This window comes from Cupressus sempervirens, chromosome 4, assembly GCF_028749045.1.
Source record: "Cupressus sempervirens isolate cs-2001-9-10 chromosome 4, ASM2874904v1, whole genome shotgun sequence".
Classification (NCBI taxonomy): domain Eukaryota; kingdom Viridiplantae; phylum Streptophyta; class Pinopsida; order Cupressales; family Cupressaceae; genus Cupressus; species Cupressus sempervirens.
This window is the reverse complement of record NC_143121.1, coordinates 279782332-279804333: the sequence shown is the minus strand read 5'-3', so window position 1 is coordinate 279804333 and position 22002 is coordinate 279782332. Positions and strand designations below refer to the sequence as shown.

Here is a 22002-nt window from a genome sequence, read left to right as displayed (position 1 = left end):
TATTGGTTTTCACTATTTTAGTGCTGGTTCCAAGTCTTGTACATCCATTTACAGTGTAGAACCCTTGTATTTTTTGTACATTTGAAGATTAGGATGAATAATATTCTTTCTCTCTTTGGTTTGGAAAAATTTTGTTAAGTTTTGAAGAAGTTATGCTAGTTTTGGTAAAAGTGGTCATTTGCAGATTTGAGGATGCCCAACTATAGTCGAATTTAAATGTTTCGTACCAACATAATTTGATGAAAAAGAAACTCTAATTGTATTTATTGAAAATATATATGAACCATAGTTGATTTCCAATTGGTTTGAGTCATTTTCATTTAGATATGTGCCAATTATGTTCATTTTAATGAAGACTAGTTTTTAAGGATTGGTTTTGTAGTTACAGGCAATGATTGGTGCTTGTCGAACAATTTATGAATTGGTAAATTTAATGGATTATATATTCAGAAACTAGAATCACATAGGGTTTATATAAAATTGGTTTGGTTTTATTTGGAGTCATTTTGAGAAATTTATTAGATGCCCAAGGAAGGATCACTGGTTTTACTTCCGATTTATGACAGTGAAAATGGGTTTACATGCAAAGACTATAACATGTAGTGGATTTATTACTTTTGATTAAGATTTGGATTTTTTTTAGTATTCCTAATTTGGAAAAAATTATCAAAAAGGTTTTGAAAGAAAATCTTTGGATTGAAAGTTATGATTAATGTACTCAGGTATAGCAGTCAGATGATGTGAATGGTAAAGTATTGTAAACCAATGTTTGAAAGAGTTTTTTTTTGCCTCATGAGATGTCTTTAAAATGGAATTTATTTGATGGATATTGAAGGAATAAGCATGTATTCCAAAATTTGTTAAAAGTGGTCATTTTCAGATTTGAGGATACCCAGGTACACTCAGATTTAAATGTTTACTCCATTGATTCTATTTATATTAGATCTTTATGCAGTTGTGTGCTAGATATCTTAAGATTCCTCTCCAAGCTCAGTATTCTTTGGCTAATTTTTTGTGTGAAATATGATGAATCACACAATTTGGAGTATAATGAGAATATGTTATAAAGTACTATTTTAACTTTCTCAACCTTTTTAGCCCATTCAACCTGTGATAATGCTATTTCACTAGATTTCTTCTCAATAAATTTAATTTGAAATTTATTTTCAGACCATTCTAATAATTTGAGATCAGTATCAAGGTCTTTATTTTGTACCTAGTCCACTATGTTGGACAATTGCTCCATGGTGGGCTTTGTTTCATTAGTCATAGGCAAGCTAAATGCATCAAGAAATATGTCTTTGATTTCTACTAATGCTTTCTTTTGTCTATACTCATTCCTAAGTATCTCCTCCTCCTTCTTCTTCTTCTCAAGTGCCTCTTGCACTTCATTTATCTATGCCAGGTTCATTGTCTTAAAGTCATAACTTGGTATGACTAGTTCTTCATCAAGTGCAGAGTCTCCATAGTGAAGTGTCCTTGCTACCTTGGTGGAGCTCAAGCCTGGTGTTAAGATTTTTAGTGGTACTACATTAGTGTTTGATTTCTTGGTAAGAGTCCTTGAGGTAGGAAAATTTATCAATGTTTTTATTTCCTTTTGTTCTCTTTATTTGGAGGTTTTCTCCTCTTTCTTATCTTCTCCTCATCTACCTTGATCAATCAAAATGGTTTGAGGAATTGTACCTTGACTTCGTGCTATAGGAACATTTTGTTCTATTTGCTCCTTTGCTGACTCCTTATCGGTTATTATTTCTATTACTATGGGATCAACCTTAGCAGTTATGTCTTGTGCTTCTTGCTCTTTTGTTTGACCATCTATAGCTATGGGAGGTTGTGAAGGTGGTTCTCATGTGTTCACCTTCTCCTTGGTAATTTCTACTAAAGCTTTTTGCAACTCTTCTACACTCACCAAAATAAGATTTGTGCACAAATGTGATTGCAATGTTGTTTGCTCAAGGATCTTTTTGAGATCCTCTATAGTTAGTGGATTGATTTTCTAACCTAAGGTTGTAAGAAAATCCTTTATATTTATAGTTTTTTCAAATGTAGGTGTTGTATGTGGAGGACTTAGTAGTGGCAATTGGGTGTCTTGGACACTCTATTCTAGCTATTTCTCCTTAGCTACTACATCATCACCTTGCTGTGTCTTCTCCAGTGTTATCTCTTTTTTCTCTTTCTCTCCTTCTTCATCCTTTTCATTCTCCTCTTCTTCCTCATAATTTCTTCCCTCAAAGGGATCTTCCTACCCTTCCTTGATAAATTAGTTTCCATATTTGAGTGGATTTCTTTACAACATCCTCTATTTTATTCTATAAAATACTAAAGGCTTTGTATTTGGGTGCAAATTTGCTCCCATGTTTCTTACTAGCCTTTCTTATTTGAGCTTTAGTTAGGTGAGGCATCACATGAGCCAATGTTGACTCCCTTATTTCCTTTTCCATAATTAGGTAGTAATGAAATTTATTTTCAACAATGGAGCTTAGCTCCTTAGGCATAGAATTGTCTAGTTCAAGTGGGGTAGTCTTGAACTTGGCCATAATAGTGTAGATAGACTCTTCCACTATGTTCTATTCTTCTCTTCAAAATTTATTAAAATCAATGGTCTTTAAACTAGTTAAATTTGCATTATCCCTAATGTTATTACAAACATTTTCCAAATTAGCTTTGGTGGAATGTCTTACCAATCTAGAATGTCTTACCAATCTAAATTGATCATTGTCAGATTATATCGTTTCTTCATCTAACTTTGGGGGTGAAACCTATTTTCTTATTTTGTTTTTTTTTTGTAGGGGCTCCTTGCCTTGTGGATTTTTTCTTCCCTTGTTCCTATGCCTTTTTTGTTGTTTCCCTTGTGTCTGCCCTTGTAGTTGGCTTGGCTAGGCTTAGCTTTGCTGCCTTCTTCTTCCCTTTGGATTGTGAATATGTTGTTTCTATGATTTCCTCTTCTTAGGCTCTAGCTTTGGTGATTATTGCTTGACACCTTCTTCTTCTACATCCTCACCCATGCCTTGGGTCAATGAAAGTGTCTCTTGTCCTTGTTCTTCTTCATCTTCTTCTTCTTCTGCAGTGCTCTCACCAAATTTGCCTTTAAGTTTCTTTACAAGTTTGTCCTTCTTTAGTGTGGAGGTAGTCTCCAACTCCATTTCCACCTTTGACCTAACCACATCATAAGTACCAAAATGGGGTCCACTCTGGTCCACTTTTTTAGCTAATAATGTAGTTATGGCTGCAGATGCCTCATCTATATTTATCTCATAGCCAAGAGGTCTTAACCATCTAACCCTTGGTATGGCTAATTTTATGTAAGTATAATCAATGTCTACAAGAAAGAATACATCATTTATGTTGGCCTAGTTTTCCACCATTTCTATTTTGCACATTCAGCAGTGAAAAAACCTAAATAGATGCCTTGAAAATTTTGAAATTAGGTAAAACCTTGGGTAAAATTCATAAAAAAGCCCCTAATACCTTATCTTGTTTTACCCTAGCTTTTGAAAAATTTTGAGAGTCCTTTTTCAAATTTGGCTTAGGCAGTTAACATTTACCCTAAGGTTAGGCTTATGTAAGGATGACTTCTTTTAAATTTTGATAAACCTTTACTAAACTTGTTTTGTTTGCAATTTGCTCAAAAAATTTATTGAAAATTTTTCACCACAACAACTTTGGTTCAGCTGTCAATCTTTGTCAGATCAACAGATGGTGCATCTTTGCAATGTTGAAGTGCAAGAAGTTTAAATTAAGAGAGCATGCACCTTGATGATATGTAGCCTTTGCTGACATTAAAATTTTAGTGTACAACAAGTTCTGATGCACTGTTGATCTTGTCTTAATAAATGGATAGCACTTACCCGCATTACAAAAATGTAAGAATCTTAAATAATGCAGGCATGTGCCAATGTGATGTGTGGCATAGTGGGTCCACCTTTGTAGAGGGTAGCAATGGTGTGCTTTTTATGGTAGTTATCAGGTGAGTTGGACTAAAAGGAAGTATCTCATTGGTCATTTTAGTTGATTTAGTGTTATAAAGATGCATTTTTTCTTAATCATTGATCCGTGTAAGATCCATGGTCAGTGCTTACCCACTTTATGAAGTTGCTCAACTTTTAAATAATGTGGGCAAGTGCTACTTTGACATGTAGCAAGGTGGGACCAAGGTTCTGGGGAGATTACTGAGTCATGCCATACTATAAGACCATAAAAATTCAAGCTCATTCATTGGTGGAATATTATGTGTATGCCAAGTTGGAAGTGATGATGTCATGAGTGTGGAAACTCTAACTATTAATATGGAAGTCAAAATTGTCAGAGCACGATGACTAAAAGGTATTATTTTATTGGTCAATTTGGATGCTGGGACCACAAAAGACAAAGGTTTTGACCCACCATCAATCTTGGTTAGATTGATGAAGGATGCTTCCTCACATTAAGAACTTGGAAGAAGTTCAAGCAAAGTGGGTAAGCATCGTGCAGACACATGTCCATTGTGATATTAGTGCCTCCATCTTAGATTGTAAAAAGGGTTTAATTTGTGCCATCATTGATCTTACAGAGATCAATGGCTAGTGCTTACTTGCATAAGGAAAATACTCATTGGTTAAATAAAGTAGGAAAGTGCCAACTTGACATGTGACAAAGGTGACGTCAAGGACTCACTTTCTCAAAAGATAAAATGGGACCCACTTGCATGGAAGTTTTTTAGAAGGAACTAATTCAAATGGAGAGTTCCTATTGGTCATTACAGCTAACTGGGCATTATAAGACTACAGATTTGTATGATCATTGATTTTGTCTTGATCAACAGATAACACTTTCCTGCTAGGTGAAGTTGCATGAAAGATAAATAATGCATGAAAGTGCCACGATGACATGTGTCTCATGTGTTGTCATCATCATCCTCACAAGCTATTAATAGGATATCAATCATAACACCATTGATCTGTCATAGATCTATTGATTGATCTCATTAAGAAATATGATCCTATTACGGGGTGGGTGAAGAACCATGTTGGAGTAAATCTTTTTAGGGTTTCTCCTAAACTGATTAGAGAGGTTTTCAACCTCAACCCTAACCACACTATGTATGAAATCATTGATATGGATGACCTTCAAGAAAGATACGATGCACAGAGGATATACTCAAGGATAGGGCCATTGCAAGAGCATGCTACCAAGATTGGTACATTATCTATGATTACTGCCAACACCCTAGAGCCAGTAATGAGGAGACATTTCAATCTTAGGGCTCAACCATTATATTTTTCTCTCTGCAATACTTTTAGGATGGATAAAGAAGAATAAATCCCAAGCTCAATTTTTCTTATCATGGCTTAGACTCTACAATTTGGGATGAGCACTATTCTTGATTTTTCCACTTTTCTTGCATGAGAAATTCACAATTATTTGGTGGGGATATCACAAGGAAAAGTAAACAAACCCTTTTGTTGGTACTCATTGCTCATGCATGTATGTCTATTTAAGGGAGTTATTTATTTCTCTAAGGGTATGGAGCTAGAAGTAACAAAGGATAGTGAAGGAAATCCAGTCCAATTATGGAGTGTTAACATGACTTTAGAGGCCAGAGATGCTAATTTTGTGAGATTTGACAGATATTTTGCATCCAAGCTGAGATCACTTTCAAGAGGAGATAGCCCTAGGATTCCACAATCATTGGTAGAGTTTGTTAGACCTAAGGACCATGCAAAAGGGCTTTTGGTTAGTCATAATTGGGGGATATAATCCCATACAATGTCTCTATAGTGATTAGAGTGTATGGTTTGTTGGGGAAGCCTCATGTGCTACCTTTCCATGTGCCTTTGAAGATAATGATAGTAGAATTATTATGGAAAATTGGGACTATTGATGAAAAAGATTTTCCCAAGAAAGGTACTTTCTTCCTAGTTGTGACTATAGCACATGATACTATTTTTGTGAAAAAAGGGATGGAAACACCTCAGTTTATTTTTGGATAGGAACATCATGGTAGAGTCCCATGCAAGATTTATTGATCTAGAAAGATTTTATGATCTTTTAAGAGAAAGGACAAAAGCTTCCCACATGACATAGTAGGTGTATTTTCCTAATGATGGTATAAGGAATATTTTATCCTTACAAGAGTAGGAAGTTCGAAAAGAAAAATGGATAGTGTTTAGCAAAGTGGTGGAATTCATCAATGCTTTTGACTCTTCCTATGATCCATTGAAAGATAAAAACTACTAGGGAGTCAAAATGTAGGTCTCGATGAACAATTTTTCTATAATCATGCAAAAAATGAATAAGAAAAAGTTACATATGTTAAAAGCTATCTAGACAGTGCTGCAAAATTATAGAGAAGAATAAAAAATAGAAACAAAGTAGCTCTTGGTCAATATACTTTGCAAAAGAGGGTAGGGTATGTGATGGTGCAACATGTACAACAAGCTCCTCCTTATGAAAGATGAAGGCTAGATACCCATCTATAGCTAGCACCACAAAAAGACAAAAGTTGGAGCAAGGATATTCCTCCCATGTAGAACAATACTCCCCAAACCAAACCCCAATTCAAATAGCTGATGAAGCATCTTTAAGGGAGCGACTAAGACAGATTGGTGAAGGGGATGTTATTGTTAATGCCATAGATTTGGAGAGTGGAGTACCTCAAGATCCTCTTGTGCCCTCCTTGGACCTTACAATTGCTAAATATCAAGGTAGGGAGATAGACCCAATTATTGCTCAAGATTTTGAGAAATTTATTAATGATAATTTTTTTTATAAATCTAGAGCTTTTACACAATTCTTTTGGAGATTTAATATAGGAAATTTTGAAAAAACATGTGAGAAATTAAAATCAGAGTAACTTGACAAACTAGACTCTATTAACAAGGAGGAGGTAAAATCTAAGTTTTTGAGAGATTTTTCCTAATTTACACCTGAGGCTAAGAGGCAATTAGTTAAGCAATCAGGGGTCATCATTTTGCCCAAATGGGACATAGTTAATGCAATGATTTTTATTCAATAAGAAAAGAAAAGGATGTATAGTATAAAATTGAGGAAGATGTACTACATGCCCATAGGGAAGTGAAATTTAGTGATGACCACCAGGCCCTGGTAATATGGTCAATAGAAAAGATACACAAAACCAAAATGCAAGAAATAAAGAGCATACTAGTGCACAAACAATATTCTGGGCTGGTGAGGTTGGTAGCAAACAAAGTTTTGGAATGGCTATAGAAATGATAAAATTTGGCAATGTAGTGTCTAGACAAGAAGAGGATAGGTTTGTGCAACTCAATGCTAGATTGAGGAAGTTTTGAAAGCATATGAGGATAGGGGTAAACAGATACAATCACTCAAAAACCAAGTATCTCAAATGGAGAAGCAACTTGGGAAAAGTAAGGTAGGAGAATCTATACCCCGTAGGCTAGCTATTGAACCCTTTAAGCCAACCCCAATTATTGAGATACCAGGCACCCCTTAGAGGCCACAATTCTACACTACAGAAGATTTTGAAGAAGAAAAGAATAAATTGTATGCATTGCATGTAGAATTAAATAATCAATATGAAGAGAAAATAAGGCAGGGTGTAATGTATTTAATAGATAGGATTGAGTGGCTAGAATTTTTTGATCAGTTGGCAAGGATTGCATAAATAAGAGATGAATTAAAAAGAGATGAAGTTAAATTCAGACGTCTTGTACAAAAGCGGACCAAAAGAAACGATGATATCAATGCTATGTGCATATCTGTCATCCAATTTCCTTATCATCGAATAGAGAATATTTTTGATTTGCTAACTAAATTAGAAGGTTTTGATGACAAATAGGATTATTTTCTAAATAAAGTGACAATTTTATTTTCCAAGTAGATAGTTGAAAAGTTTGATTTATTTCCTAGTGGTTTTAAAATTGTTGATAAAGTAAAGGAAAAAGAAGAGTGGAAAAAGGAGTTGGATGAGATATTTTGTCCAAGGATTAATAATGTCATAAATGAAACTTGGCACTTATTATGGGCAATGACTAATGGGGAGTTAGTTAAAGTGCAATTATTTTACAGTGCCATTAGAAAAGACTTCATTGATATAGAGGTAGTTGGAAATTCTTTAATAATTGTACAAAGAGAGGTCCTAAATTTTGATTGGCCTAATGATACTGCCTATAATGAATGGAAGAAAAAATTCATGTCTATAGAATAGATGGCAGAAGGTAACAAGGTAGAAGAATATGTAGAAGTAACTATTACCTTTACAGTTGATGATGAAGACAAAAAGAATCCTTAGGTTAGATTGAGTTTGTAGGTAACCAAAGATGACTCATGACTTTCAAGCCTAATAGTCAATTACTCTGAGGAATCAAAATGATAAAATAATCAAATCATAGTGTTTTTGTCATTCCAAGAGATGTAATAGAAAAGGGGCCTACCAAAAAAATGTTTGATGTATAAGTTTTTTTCTTACACACAATTTTGTCCTTTTGTGGGAGCAAAATTTAACTATCTTTGTAAAGGGACACATGTCAATTTCTCTAAGCCTAAAGCTTTTTGCATCTCACACTATATAAGTGAGGTACCAAGGCTAGAGAAAAGGTCCAAATACTCGTATATTTTTTCAAACATTCAAGGAAAGTATAGTTAGCACAGTCATATGTAATTATTTTGAGTTTCTTTCAATTGTTGTCCTCTCTGATGATATAAAGAAATCACAGAATCAACAAGAAATTTTGGGTTTCTCAATGATTTTTTATAGGTTATTGTATTAATCATTTAAAAGGATAATGCAAAAGGGTATTTACACTAGATCTGTGTCACCAATTTATGTATCCTTTTCATGAGTTTGTTAATTTTGAGGTCATTTGGATAAGATTCAATTGATTTAAATGTAGTCTAGATGGGTTTTATATTGGTTTATTTTTTCTCTTAATTCAAGGGATTATGTAAATGCTTCAATAAATTAGTAGAATTTATGAGTTTGTGAAAAGGATATTTCATAAGAATGGAAATGGGTGATTGTAGTTGATAGATTCATTTACAAGTTATTTGAACTAGATCTCTTGCCAATAGCTAACTCTTTGCCCCCATGGATAAGGAATTGGTCATACAAATCAGACATAATTGAGAATAGATTCTGCTTCTACATGTTAAATCAATTTTAAATTGAAAATCATTTTTTTTTCCATTCTGTTCAAGGTTGTAATGCTGGTTAGCACTCATTTATACCTTATTTCTGAGTCTTAGATAGCTGCTATTTCTAGAAATATTTGTAAACTTAAGGAGAAGTGTGACCAAATCTGCTCATGAGGGATGTGTATGAATGAGAAGATAACAAAGAAATGGATAAATTGTGTATGTATCTAGGATATAAGATGAGAATCAGAATGAAACTAAAATAAGTCTCATACATCAGTGGTCATTTGAGGCATCCCATAGGTAAAACCACCTTGGTTTTGCCAAGCCTAAAGAGTAGGAAACCATTCTTGGTTTTGTTGAAGTTGTTCCAAATGTTTTACAAATATAATTGTTAATACCTTAGTTTGTTTCAGTATTATCAATTTGGTGTTGAGCATTTTGTTGTTTAGTAGTTTCAAACAACAACAAAATAGTGACTCTAGATGGGACAAGTGTCAATATTACAATTGTCAAATCCTTTGGTAGTTACCGGTGGTTTTAGTGGACTTTTCTAGTGACAAACCTTGAGAATTTAAAAAAGAGGAAAAAAACCCCCACACCATAGGTGTACACTGACATGTACAATCCTTGCAAAGGTGTCTTATCCATTAAGAAAGAGTTGCATTCCCAAAAAAAATTCTCATTGGTTGCTTTCTATTTGTCAGTTTCTTTCTTGATAATCCCATGATATTTTATTAGGTCAACAAGATTATTGCATTACTTTTCCCTAGGTGGGTAGTGACTCAAATAGGTTTTAACTAGTGTCAAATTTAAGGACGTTTTAGATCATGGGATTTATGAAAAATATGCAGGCAAATGTGCAGAAAAATTCAACTATTAATTTACAAACCAATCTTCCTCCTAAAGGAAAGAAAATTTGGGCTATGAAAGGAGCTTAGATGCAGAAGGGAGATTATTCCAAAGAGTAAATGGCAAGGTAAAATAACACTTACCTTTCTACTGATGAAAAGGAACCCTTTTGGAAGGGTCCTAGATCTCATCTTGATTTATCTGATGATGATTTTTATAATACTCCTAAAATAATATGTCAAGAAAAGGCTATGCAACTACATGCACTTAGTCTCGAGGACAGGAATACTAATAATCTTTTCTAGTGTAGTACAAACCCTTTCATGTGAGATTACTCTTTTGAAAGGTAAAGACCTAAACATTTAGAGCCTGAGAGTTTCAATGATGAGAAGACCTCTAGTTCTGAGTTTACTATTTTTAACCTTGATGAAAATGACATATTAAAAATGCAGTTTGTTGAACAAGAGGCTATTGATAGGAAGTTTCAAAAGGAAAGGGAAGAAAAGATCATGAAAGCTTATGAAGAAAAGAAAGAATTACTTAGGAGAATTTCTGCCTTGAAAAAGAAGAATGAGATAGCAGCTAGTGCTTGGTAGCTTGAAATTATGGATCAAGTTGAACAGCTTAAATCATAAGAGAAAATGTTTCTAAAAGATGAATGTATAAACCAAGAGGGTCCTTTGATACAATAGATCAAGAATTATAAGACCCTAGAAGTTAAAAGAGATGTACAACATGTTATTGGTGTTCAAGATAAGGGAAAACAAAAGGAAGTTTGTATTAGGATAAATGAACCAAAAAAGTGTATCTAAATCCATGATTCTTTGTCACCTTGTGATATTGAGTTGGAGAAAAGGAGGAAGGAGAAGGATGCTTTGGCTAAGAAATTGGAAATTGCAAAGAATGAGGCAGCCATAGCTAAGATGAATAAAAACATTAAGTTTTTAGAGAATGCTAAGAGGCAATCTATATTTACTTCTGAAGATAATGATAGAACAAATATTACAAATCAAAATACTACTAAATTGTATGCTTCTCTTTTGTGTTCTTCATCACAGAAAATGGATATTAATAAATTTATTGCAGATGCTAGTACTAGTAATGCTTTTAACAATAATGAATGAAATGTGGTCAATACCTCTAAGGTTGATTTACAAAGGAGACCTATTTAGTTAGAAGGTTATAGGAAGATACACTTTGAAGGTATTCCTGGTTTCCCTAACCCTATCCCACAGGAAGTGAGGAAAAGATTGCCCAAGTTTGCTTGAAATAATGCTATCACTTGTAAGGATCAGTTAAGGAATTTTCTTGACATGATGAGTGATTATGAGGTTGAGGCTAAAGATGTTATCATGAAGTTATTTGTTCAATCATTAATTGAAGATGCTAGAGAATAGTTCAAGAGGCTCCCTGAGTCATCCATTACTAACTAAAAAGACATTGAATATTGTTTCAAGGAACAATATGGTGATAAACAAAATCCTAGTTATATTCTAAGTGCGTCCAATATTATTAAGAAGTTACATAATGAATTTGTTACTGACTTCAACACTAGGTTCCAAAAGAGGATGTATAAGCTAATGCAAGCCATGAAAGTTGATGAAAAGGTATGTATGATTACTTATTTGAATGCCTTTGATAGTAAAATGGAATACTATCTTAGAGATAAGGAGCCTAGGACTTTAAGAGATGCTTTTAGAATTGCTATCAATATAGAAAACAATTTGAGGATTTTAGGGAGATTAGAAAGAAAAATAGATGATCCTAGGTTATTTGGGTGTAAGGGAAATAGAAAAGAAGAGCACAAATCTACAGGAGGAAAAAAGCATGAGCCTAGTGAGATTAGTCAAGTTCTAAATGCTATAAAAGGTTTAAATCTTCCTTATGGAAAGAATGATAGAAATTCCATTGAAAATAAGGTCCCTTATTAGTCCAACTTTAGCAAATAGAATAGGTTGCAAAATTTCCCTTATAACACTAATTGTAAGGATGGTCATTCCAATGTTCCCCCTCCTAAGAGTACTAGTAACAAGGTCACCCCTAATCCCTTATCAAAAAATTATGTAAATGTGGTAGGTGGCCCTAAACTCACTACTGAACCCACATAGTGTTTTGTTTGCTAATTACCTCATGCTCATGAGTATTGTGAAGTAGCTTTGTCATTTTTTGGAAATCAAACTAAGGTAGAGGAAAATCAGGAACATGAAGAAAATAATGATGATGTAGGATGCAATATGTTTGAGTCACATTATGACCAGTATGATAGTGATGATCATGATAGAGATGTAGAGGAGCAAAGACAGTTTCAAAGTCATATGTAGTAGTAGGTATTTTCTGATGAGGAGAGTGATGTTCAGGACAATCTTTGTAACATGGCATCTACCAAAGAGGAGGTGATACTAAGGAATCCTTCTAGAGAAGAGGTTGATTAAATCACTGCTAGCATGGTAGCTCAAGTACAAACTAAACATATGGCTCAGAATGCTAATGATGGTAGGGTGGCTACTATATTTATCAAGAAAGTTCACCCTAATAAAAATGAAATACTAAAGCCTGAAGAAATCCCTACTATGAAGGTTAAAATTTCTAGTAAAAAATGGGAACCAAAGAAGGTGGATAATCCTACCTTTGAGTCCCCAAACAATGTTCCCAAGAAGTTAGATGAGAAGACACCAAAAACAATCACTATTAGTGACAAGAATCACTAAAGTACTTTAAATGTTTTGGATAAACATTATGACGAAAAGAGTATGCTTATTGATGGTTCATCTGATTCTTCTATAGATATGAATATTGTGTTATCAAAAATCACTATCAAGGTCCCTTTGTCTAAATTATTAAGGATCCCTAAACATAGAAATAAAGCTATAACATGGTTGGGAGATACTTATATAAAAGTGAGACATGGGTGTAATGAAAATCATAGTCCCAAGGAAAGTAGTAAAGAAAAGATGAAGGAGAAGGAAGCTGAAGTAGTTGTCTCTCAAATTCCTCAGATGTTTTTGGATAACTCTATAAATCAATGTTGGGAAAATGTTAAGCCATTTTTCTTAAGTATTTTAGTAAATGGTAAAATATTAAAAAATTGCATGATTGACTCTGGTGCTTCATATACAATAATGTCTTTCAAAATAATGAAGGAGTTAGGCCTGAAGGTAGATACTACTCAAGGAAGATGTTGTGCTATGGATAATAGAGAAGTGATAGTCATTGGTACTATTAATCTTTTACCATATAGACTAACAAATTGTCTTGACAAAGAACTTACTATGAGCATATTGGTTGTTGATATTCTACCTTAGTATGGCATGTTGTTATCTAGATAGTGAAGTGTTGCCATGGGAGGGAGTCTACAGTGTGATTTATCATTTGCTACTTTCAACATTGAGGGGAATTTAATAAAAGTAGATAGGGAGCCTAAAAGTATATATATGATAGAAGAAGATATAGAGGATGATTAGATTAACTTTATTGATATAGATGTCAATGCATTTCGAGCTAAGGTTCTAACTTTGAAGAAGGATAAGCATAAATCTCAAATGGAAGTAGAAGCTGAAACAAAAATAGATAAAGGAGATTTATGGACCATGTTCTTTGAAGGTGATTGCTGCAAAGATGGAGTAGGTGCAAGTATTTTATTGATTTCTCCTGCTAGGGTGACATACAAATTTTATTTCACACTGAGTTTCCCTTGCACCAACAATATAGAAAAATATGAGGCTTTGATATTAGGCCTTAGATTAGCTCATAAGCATGGGATAAAATGTTTACATGTTATAGGAGATTTTAAATTGGTTGCATCCCAAGTAATCAATGCTTATGTGTCAAAGAACAAAAGATTAAAACAATACAAAAATGTTGTATGGGATATGATTGAATGTTTTGATGGATTTGGGATAACTTGGATAGATAGGACTAACAACAAGATGGCAGACTTCTTAGTAAATAAAGCAATAAAACCTGATGATGTTACATTTGTTGGTATATTTAAAGTTGAAACTCAAACTAGACCCTCTGTTCTTGGTAATATCCAGAATTGGCAAGTGTTTGAAGATGATAAGGATATTTTGAGATTTTTGAACTATAAGAATATGTTGTTAGGATAGGAAACTAATTGTTCAACTTATGTAGAAAATATAAAAGGAAATGATACTATTTTTGGGTAGGAAGTTGTGCAATTGAAGACTAACAAAATCTCAAAGGGTTTAGTTATTTTAACTATTTTTGATAACCAAGATAGGTCACAAATTGATGCCAGTAAGTATGATGCTAAAGATCTTCATGTAGGAGCATCCAAAGGTATAAGGGCAATCTTGTCTCACCCAAAAAAATTTACTTAGACTTAGTTTCTATTTCATGTGTTTTCATTTCTGGATACCCATTTGGGTCAAATAAAGGTTCCAACTCTTACAATTCCACTATCAATGTTCTAGGTTAGAGTATTTGAACACCTTGGGATATGTGTAAATGCCAAAAAAATATGAGTATGTAATTGAGCCATAGTTTTTGTAAATTAGAGGGTTTAAATTGGCTAGATGAATGTAATTGTAATTTAGAGCATTCCAGAAAAAGAATTAGGTCAAAAGGCCCAATGGTTTGAAAGTTATTGTAGTTTTTTAGTTTTTGGAGACCTCCTAAGATTGCTTTAAAGTCAAGTTAGGAGCATTAAATGACCTCAAATATCATATAGAGTGCTTTGAGAGCTTTTCAAAAATGTAAATGGTTCATCAATCAGAGCTACGATTCAAAAGTTATGCCTCCCGGAAGTTCGGTTACCATTTTTGGATTCTTCTAATTTTGTGCCGACTTCTAATGCAACTTCTAGAGCCTTCTATTTGGTTGGTGGATGCCAACTAGCACTTTATAGAATGTATTCCTAATCCTTAACCCTCTGGGGTCTATTTAAGAACATTTCTGGCATTGTAAAAGGCAGTTCGGAGTGGAGTTTGAAAGAAGGTATTGGGAGAAGAATTTATCTCCAAATTTATGCTATTGTAAGCCCATAGGGCATGTTTTGGAGTCTTTTTCTCTGCACTAAGTGTACAAGCATATTTTCATAGTTAATAAAATTTTCCCTTTCCTTCTGTGTCCATTCTGTTATTTGGCATGACCCCATCAGATCTAGAGGAAGTAAATTAGGGAACTAAGGAAACACCTAGAAAAGTATATATTGGTAAAAAATTACCTCCTAAGATTATGCAAGACCTAATAAATTTGCTAAGAAAGTATAGACATGTGTTTTCATGGTCATATGATGACCTAAAATCTTACAGGGAAGATCTTTTTCAACATGAGATTCCTTTGAAACTAGATGCTAAGCCTTTTAGACAAAAATAGAGGTCAATAAATCCAACCTTGGCTCCCAAAATGCAAGAGTAACTAATCAAATTAAGAGATGCAAGGATCATAAAACCAATTAGACATTCCTCTTGGGTATCCAATTTAGTCCCTATTAGGAAGAAAAATCGAGAGATAAGGTTATGTGTTGACTTCAAGAATCTTAATATATCTTCATTAAAGGATAATTATGGATTGCCAAATATGGAAGCTATGTTGCAAAGGGTCACTAATTCTAAGCTTATGTTTATGATGGATGGATTTTTAGGTTATAATCAAGTTGTTATTAAAGAATTAGAATAGTTCAAGACTACTTTTACTACTCCATGGGGTACTTATGTGTATGTCAGAATGTCTTTAGGGCTTACTAATGTTGGGGCTACTTTTCAAAGGGCTATGGATGTGGCTTTTGTTGATATTATTGATAAATTTTTAGTTTTGTATCAAGATGATCTCATTTCTTATTCTAAGGATCAGAATAATCATTGCACACATCTAGAAAAGGTATTTATCAGATCCCTTAATTATGGCATCTCTTTAAATCCAAGGAAATGCAATTTTGGTGTGGTTGAAGGAAAGTTGTTACAGAATCTAGTTGGTAAGCATGGAATGAGGATTGACCCTAAAGGGGTAGAAGCAATAGAAAAAATTTAGAAACCCAAAAGTGTTAAAGGCATTCAGTCATTTTTTGGACAAATCAACTTTCTTAGAAGATCTATGACTAACTTTGCAGAGATTAGTAGCCCTATATCAAGAATGTTAAAGAATGGATCTAAGATAAAATGGTATGGTGAGCCTAGCACCACTCCAAAAGATTAAACAAGTTATTAAATATTTCCCTATTCTCAGAGCACCAAATTATGACAAGCCAATGCCTATCTTTTCTTTTTCTTTATTTCACACTATTGTTGCAATACTATTATAGAACAATTAGAAAGGTTATGAGCAGCCCATTGCATTCTTTAGCAAATCATTGTAGGCAATAGAACTCAAATATGATATAATTGAGAAATAGGCATATGCATTGGTGAAAGGGGTGAATTCTTTTAGATGTTATTTAATGGGAGCCAGTGTTATTGCATTTGTTCCTACTGCTACTATAAAAGACATTTTTTCACAACAAGAGTTATCTAGTAGAAGATGTAGATGGATTAATAGAATACAAGAATTTAACATTGATATTCAGATCACTAAACTAGTTAGGGGTCAAGGTTTGGCCAAATTGATGACAGAAGCCAACCTAAAGGCAAACCAAATCAATCAACTTGCTGATAGTTGTAGGGATAATCTTTGTGATATGGATACCTTTGACTGGGACAAAGATGTGATCTATTATTTGCAAAACATGAAATATCGATTAGAGTAAAGAAATAACCCAAAAAGATCTCTTAAATTACAAGCTATAAGATATATTGTAGTACAAAGTTGATTGTGGTGGAGAAATATGGAAGGGCTCCTTTTGAAATGTGTAGATGAAATTGAGTCCAAAAGGATCTTGAGAGATATTCATGAAGGTGTATGTGGTGCTCATTATATGGCCAAAACTATAGCTCATAAAATTTTGAGAGCTAGTTTTTGGTGACCAACACTTTTTAGAGATGCTCATAAGTTTGTGAAAGTATGTGATGCATGTAAGAGGTTTATTGGGAAGTTGAAATTTTCTATGAATTTACCATTAAGACCTATAGAAGTACAAGCACCATTTCAACAATGGGGAATTGATTTCATAGGTGAGATCTCAAACAAATCTAGTGGTGGACATTCTTTGATCCTAATGGTTACTAATTACTTTACTAAGTGGGTTGAAGCAATTCCTGCCAAGAATGCAACGAGTAAAGTAGTGATTAACTTCATTCTAAATACTATTGTGACCAGGTTTGGATGCCTAGAGAAGATTGTAACTGATAATGCTATGTGTTTCAGATCTGAGGAGTATAAGAATTTTTGCAAGGAGTATGGCATGAAAAAATACACATCATCACCTTATCATCCCAAAGGAAATTGTAAGGTAGAATGAAGCAATAAAAGTATATTAAAAATCATCAAGAAGATTTTAGGAGAGAACAAGAAGGCTTGGGATTCAAATTTTCCATTACCTCTATGGGCTAATAGGGTTACTATGAAAATGGCCATTGCATGTGCTCTGTTTGATTTGGTTTATAACATACAACCTAGACTTCCACAAAATAACTTAAAGGAAATGTATAAATTTGTTCAGCTCTATGAGGATGATATCATTGATGAGATGCAACTTAGAATGGATGATATTTTGCAATTAGAAGAAACAAGGAGAGAATCTTCTATTCATAATGCTAGGTTACAATCGAAAATGAAGTATTTATATGATAAAAGTGCCATTGAGAGGAGATTTGAAATAGGTGGCATGGTATTAATGTGGAATGCTAGAATGGAAGATAAAGGAAAACATGGTAAATTTGATCCCATCTGGCTTGACCAATACAACATCTGTGATATAAATGGTGAAGATTCATATTTTTTAAGATTCTATAGAAAAGAAGCTTGATTTTAATGGTGGGTCAAAACCTTTGTCTTTTGTGGTCCCAACATCCAAATTGACCAATAAAATAATACCTTTTAGCCATCATGCTCTAACAATTTTGATTGCCACATTAATTGTTAGAGTTTCTGCACTCATGACATCATCACTTCCAACTTGGCATACACATCATATTCAACCAATGAATGAGCTCAAATTTTTATGGTCTTATAGCATGACATGACTCAACAATCTCCCCAAAACCTTCTATAGAAAAGAAGTGTGATTTCATGGGTAAGTACTCTACAACTTCTAAAAATCAAGAATTTGGTGTTACATAAATCTTAGGGTTTTTCAAAGATGCCTTCATGAAAGGAATTCATAGGATAGACTGATTATCTTAAGAGATCTATGCATGATAATTTTCTTAAACAATTTTCTTTGTCTATAAATGAAATATCTAAGGGGAGAGACCTCATCACAAAGAACCCTAGGGTAGTTGTAGTAGAGGGCTTATGGTAGGGCTAATTGGGTAAGAGATTCCTAGGTTTCTATGGGAGGATTAGAGTTGCTTAAGAAATGGTTTTCAGAAGAAAAATAGATACCTCTATGAGCAATGTCTAGGAATTTGACATTAGGAAATTAATAGTCCCCATAGTTTTCTTTGATACTGATCTTCTAACTAGTCTGGTTAAGAAGTATGATCCTTTTATGGGGTGGGTGAAGAACCATGTTGGAGTAAATATTTTTAGGGTTTCTCTTGAATTGATCAGAGAGGTTTTCAACCTCAACCCTGATCAAATTGTGTATGAAATCATTGATATGGATGACCTTCAAGCAAGGTATGATGCACAGAGGGTATACTTAAGGACAAGGCCATTGCAAGAGCATGTTGCCAAGATTGGTACATTATCTATGATTACTGCTAGCACCCCAGAGCCATTAATGAGGTGACATTTCAATCTTAGGGCTCAAGAATTATATTTTTCTCTCTACAAGATTTTTGGGATGGATGAATCCAAACAAATCTTAGGCTCAATTGTTCTTATCATGGCTCAAACTCTACAATTTAGGATGAGCACTATTCTTGATTTTTCCACTTTCCTTGCATGAGAAATTCACAATGGTTTGGTGGGGATATCACAAGGAAAAGTAAACACACCCTTTTTTTGGTACTCATTGCTCATGCATGTATGTCCATTTAAGGGAGTTAATTATTCCTCTACAGGTATGGAGCTAGAAGTAACAAAGGATGGTGAAAGAAATCCAATCCAATTATGGAGTGTTGACATCACTTCAGAGGCTAGAGATGCCATTTTTATGAGATTTGACAAATATTTTGCATCCAAGCTGAGATTTCTTTTAAGAGGAGATAGCCCTAGGGTTCCACAATCACTACTAGAGTTGGTCAACCCTAAGGCCCATGCAAAAGGGCTTTTCACTAGTCATAATTGGGGGGATATAGTCCCATACAATTGTAGGAGTTGATGAAATCTAAATTTGTAGTGCACCAAGATCACTTGCATGCAAATAGCTTGTTGAAGAGAAACTGAAGGAGCAAGAGCTTTAAGAAAACAATGCAAGAGAAAATATTTCACAATAGGAAAAATTAAATTTCTATGTGAATAAATGAATTTACAATGAGAGAGATACCAAATATAAAGGGTGCAAGGAAGCTTGTAGAACAAGCTGGAAAGTGGTAGAAGCTAAGGTTGATAAATAAGCACACTTCCACAAAAAGGTAGAACATTCTAGAAGGGAACAAACTCCTGTGTTGTTAACAACTCATCACTACAACTATTAACTACATGCATTAACCTAAGTAAGCTTAAGTAATAGAATAATTAATTAATAAATAAATAATTATTTACTCTAACACCCCTCCTTAAGTGAAATTTAAGGGAATGCCTTAATCTTGGAAGACTAAGATAAAATGTAGAATAGTTCCTGACAACAAGGCCATGTTAGGTACCCATTTACAATGCAACAAAATGCAATCTCTAAAAATGGGGAAAGAGGGAAAACTTCATGGGAAAAAGCCTCCCCCAAAAAGAGGTAAAACATGCTTTAAAAAAAATGAAGGAAGGAAGGCCTCAACAAGACCCCCCAAGGACAAAGACTGGAAATGGGTCAAGAGACTCTCTCAAAACCATAAGTACAACTAGTCCCCCCATGAGAATACATACCAAGGACCCCCCAGAATGATGGAACTCCTATGGAAATGATCAAACCAATGAATCTCCAATGTGGAAGGAATAGAGCCACATAACAAGGAAACCCTGAATGAGAAGGGAAACTGGAAGGCCTAGCTAATGCCTAAAAGAAAAAGAATGAGAATCCTAAAATGGAATCCCCAAGGTAGGTGTGATGACACTATCATGAATGTCTATTGTAGTATCCACAACAAGTGCACCTAGAGGCTCAATGAATGGAGTTGGAGGATTAGGTAGAGAAAAAGAAGAATCCTACATAGGAGGAAAGCACTCAATTAGATGTGGTGTCGTAGTCAAAATAGGGATCTAAAGAACAATACAAAGGTTCAAGTATCTAGATTGCACCACATGATGCTCCTATAAAAGAGAAGAGTTGTGCTCCAATAATGGAGATGGTGGACCAAAATGTGAGAACATGTAGAGATGAGTGGATGGATTGACTACCCTTGTAGCAATAAGAACTCTTGTTACAAGATCTCAAAGGAAGATCAAATCATCAGTGAACTCAACTATCTTCCCTGATCCACAGTGTGTAATCTGCGAAATCAAGAGAAGGTTGGTAGACAATCATGGAATATATAATACATCATTGAATATACCATCCTAGATGTGAAATAAACATTTCTTGTAGAGTAATAGGGTAGCTTTATTCCTCATGAGAATATGAGGAATAGGAGAAGCCTTAAGAGTAGAGAAGACAACTTGAGAAGATGTTATATGGTGAGAAGCACCTGAATCTAGTATCCAAGGAACCTTTGAAGGAGATGCAATAGAAGCTTGTAATGCATGAAACTTTCCAAGATCTAATGTAGATGGTGAAGATGTGGAAGAAGACTGAAAGGTAGACCCCTATGAGGTAGAGGAGGATGGAGAAGAAATAATGTTCTTCTATCTAGAAGAGATTGCAAATCTACAATTTGTTTCCATAGCCATCAAATCTCTTCTAAAAATAATGCGCCTCATCATGAGATCCTTTTTGAAAATATAAATATGTAGGAGTCTTAGTCTTCTTTTTCTCCTTCTTCTTAGAAGATGATGAACTAGTAGAAGAGGGATCAAATATCTACTTCAACTTCCGGTCCTGTGTATCCTTAACAAGCATTGCCTAAAACTGTGAACCTGAAAGTGAATCCATCTGATTGATCTTGGACTATTCATGAGTTAACCAATCACACAATATATCAAATGAAGGTATCCTATGTCTATCACCCAAGGCATCCATAGTGGAGTAGAAAGTGGAAGAAGATCTGATATTGGCCTCTCAACTTTGAGAGTATCAAAAAGATATACCCATCATCTATCTTGGTTTTCCCACATCCCTACAAAAGTTTATGCAAAGATTTGAATTTCATCAAGAAGTCCTCGATGGTGGGAAAGTTGTCAGGTGTCAAAGAAGTCAACTCAAAATCAAGTTGAAGTGCCCATAACCCATTCACTATGCCAAATATAGTCTAAAATTTCAGCCAATAAGCCCATGGAGTGGTCAAACCATCCAAGTGAAATAGTAGACTATCTAAAATATTTAGTGCAATCAATCTCATGGACTCATCCATTTTATTCATGTGCTAAAGAACCTCAAAAAGGTGTGTAAGAATAGGTTGATTCTCATCTAGACATGACTAGAAGCCCCTTGACATGAGAAGCCTAGTCATTTGTGACTTCCAAGTGTAATAGTTATGTGGTATGAGATAGGTCATAGATGGATCCACCATTGAGAGAGAAGAAGATAGAAGTAGAAGGGTCTTATTCTAAAGTAAATTATAGAAAAGAAAATGCTCCCCGCAAAATGCAAAAAAGATCAATTAACCCTCCTAATGTATGATTTGGGCACACTATACTTAGTGCAATTACAATGGCCAATTTAGGGCCTATTTCTAAAAGCAATATTTTTTTCTACAAAACTTATAATCTAATTGTAGATCTAGAAAGTACACAAAAAAAATGCACTTTCAAAAAAAATGGAACCTAATTATGTGTCCAGATGAGCTTGTACAAAGTATTTAAAGTGGC

General features: G+C 34.2%; 1 pseudogene; it reads right to left on the bottom strand.

Moving 5' to 3' along the window:
• LOC149561088 (SNF1-related protein kinase catalytic subunit alpha KIN10-like) overlaps window positions 1-3854 on the bottom strand; it is a 142714-nt pseudogene extending 138860 nt beyond the window's left edge.
• Between the last annotated feature and the right edge of the window lie 18148 nt (window positions 3855-22002).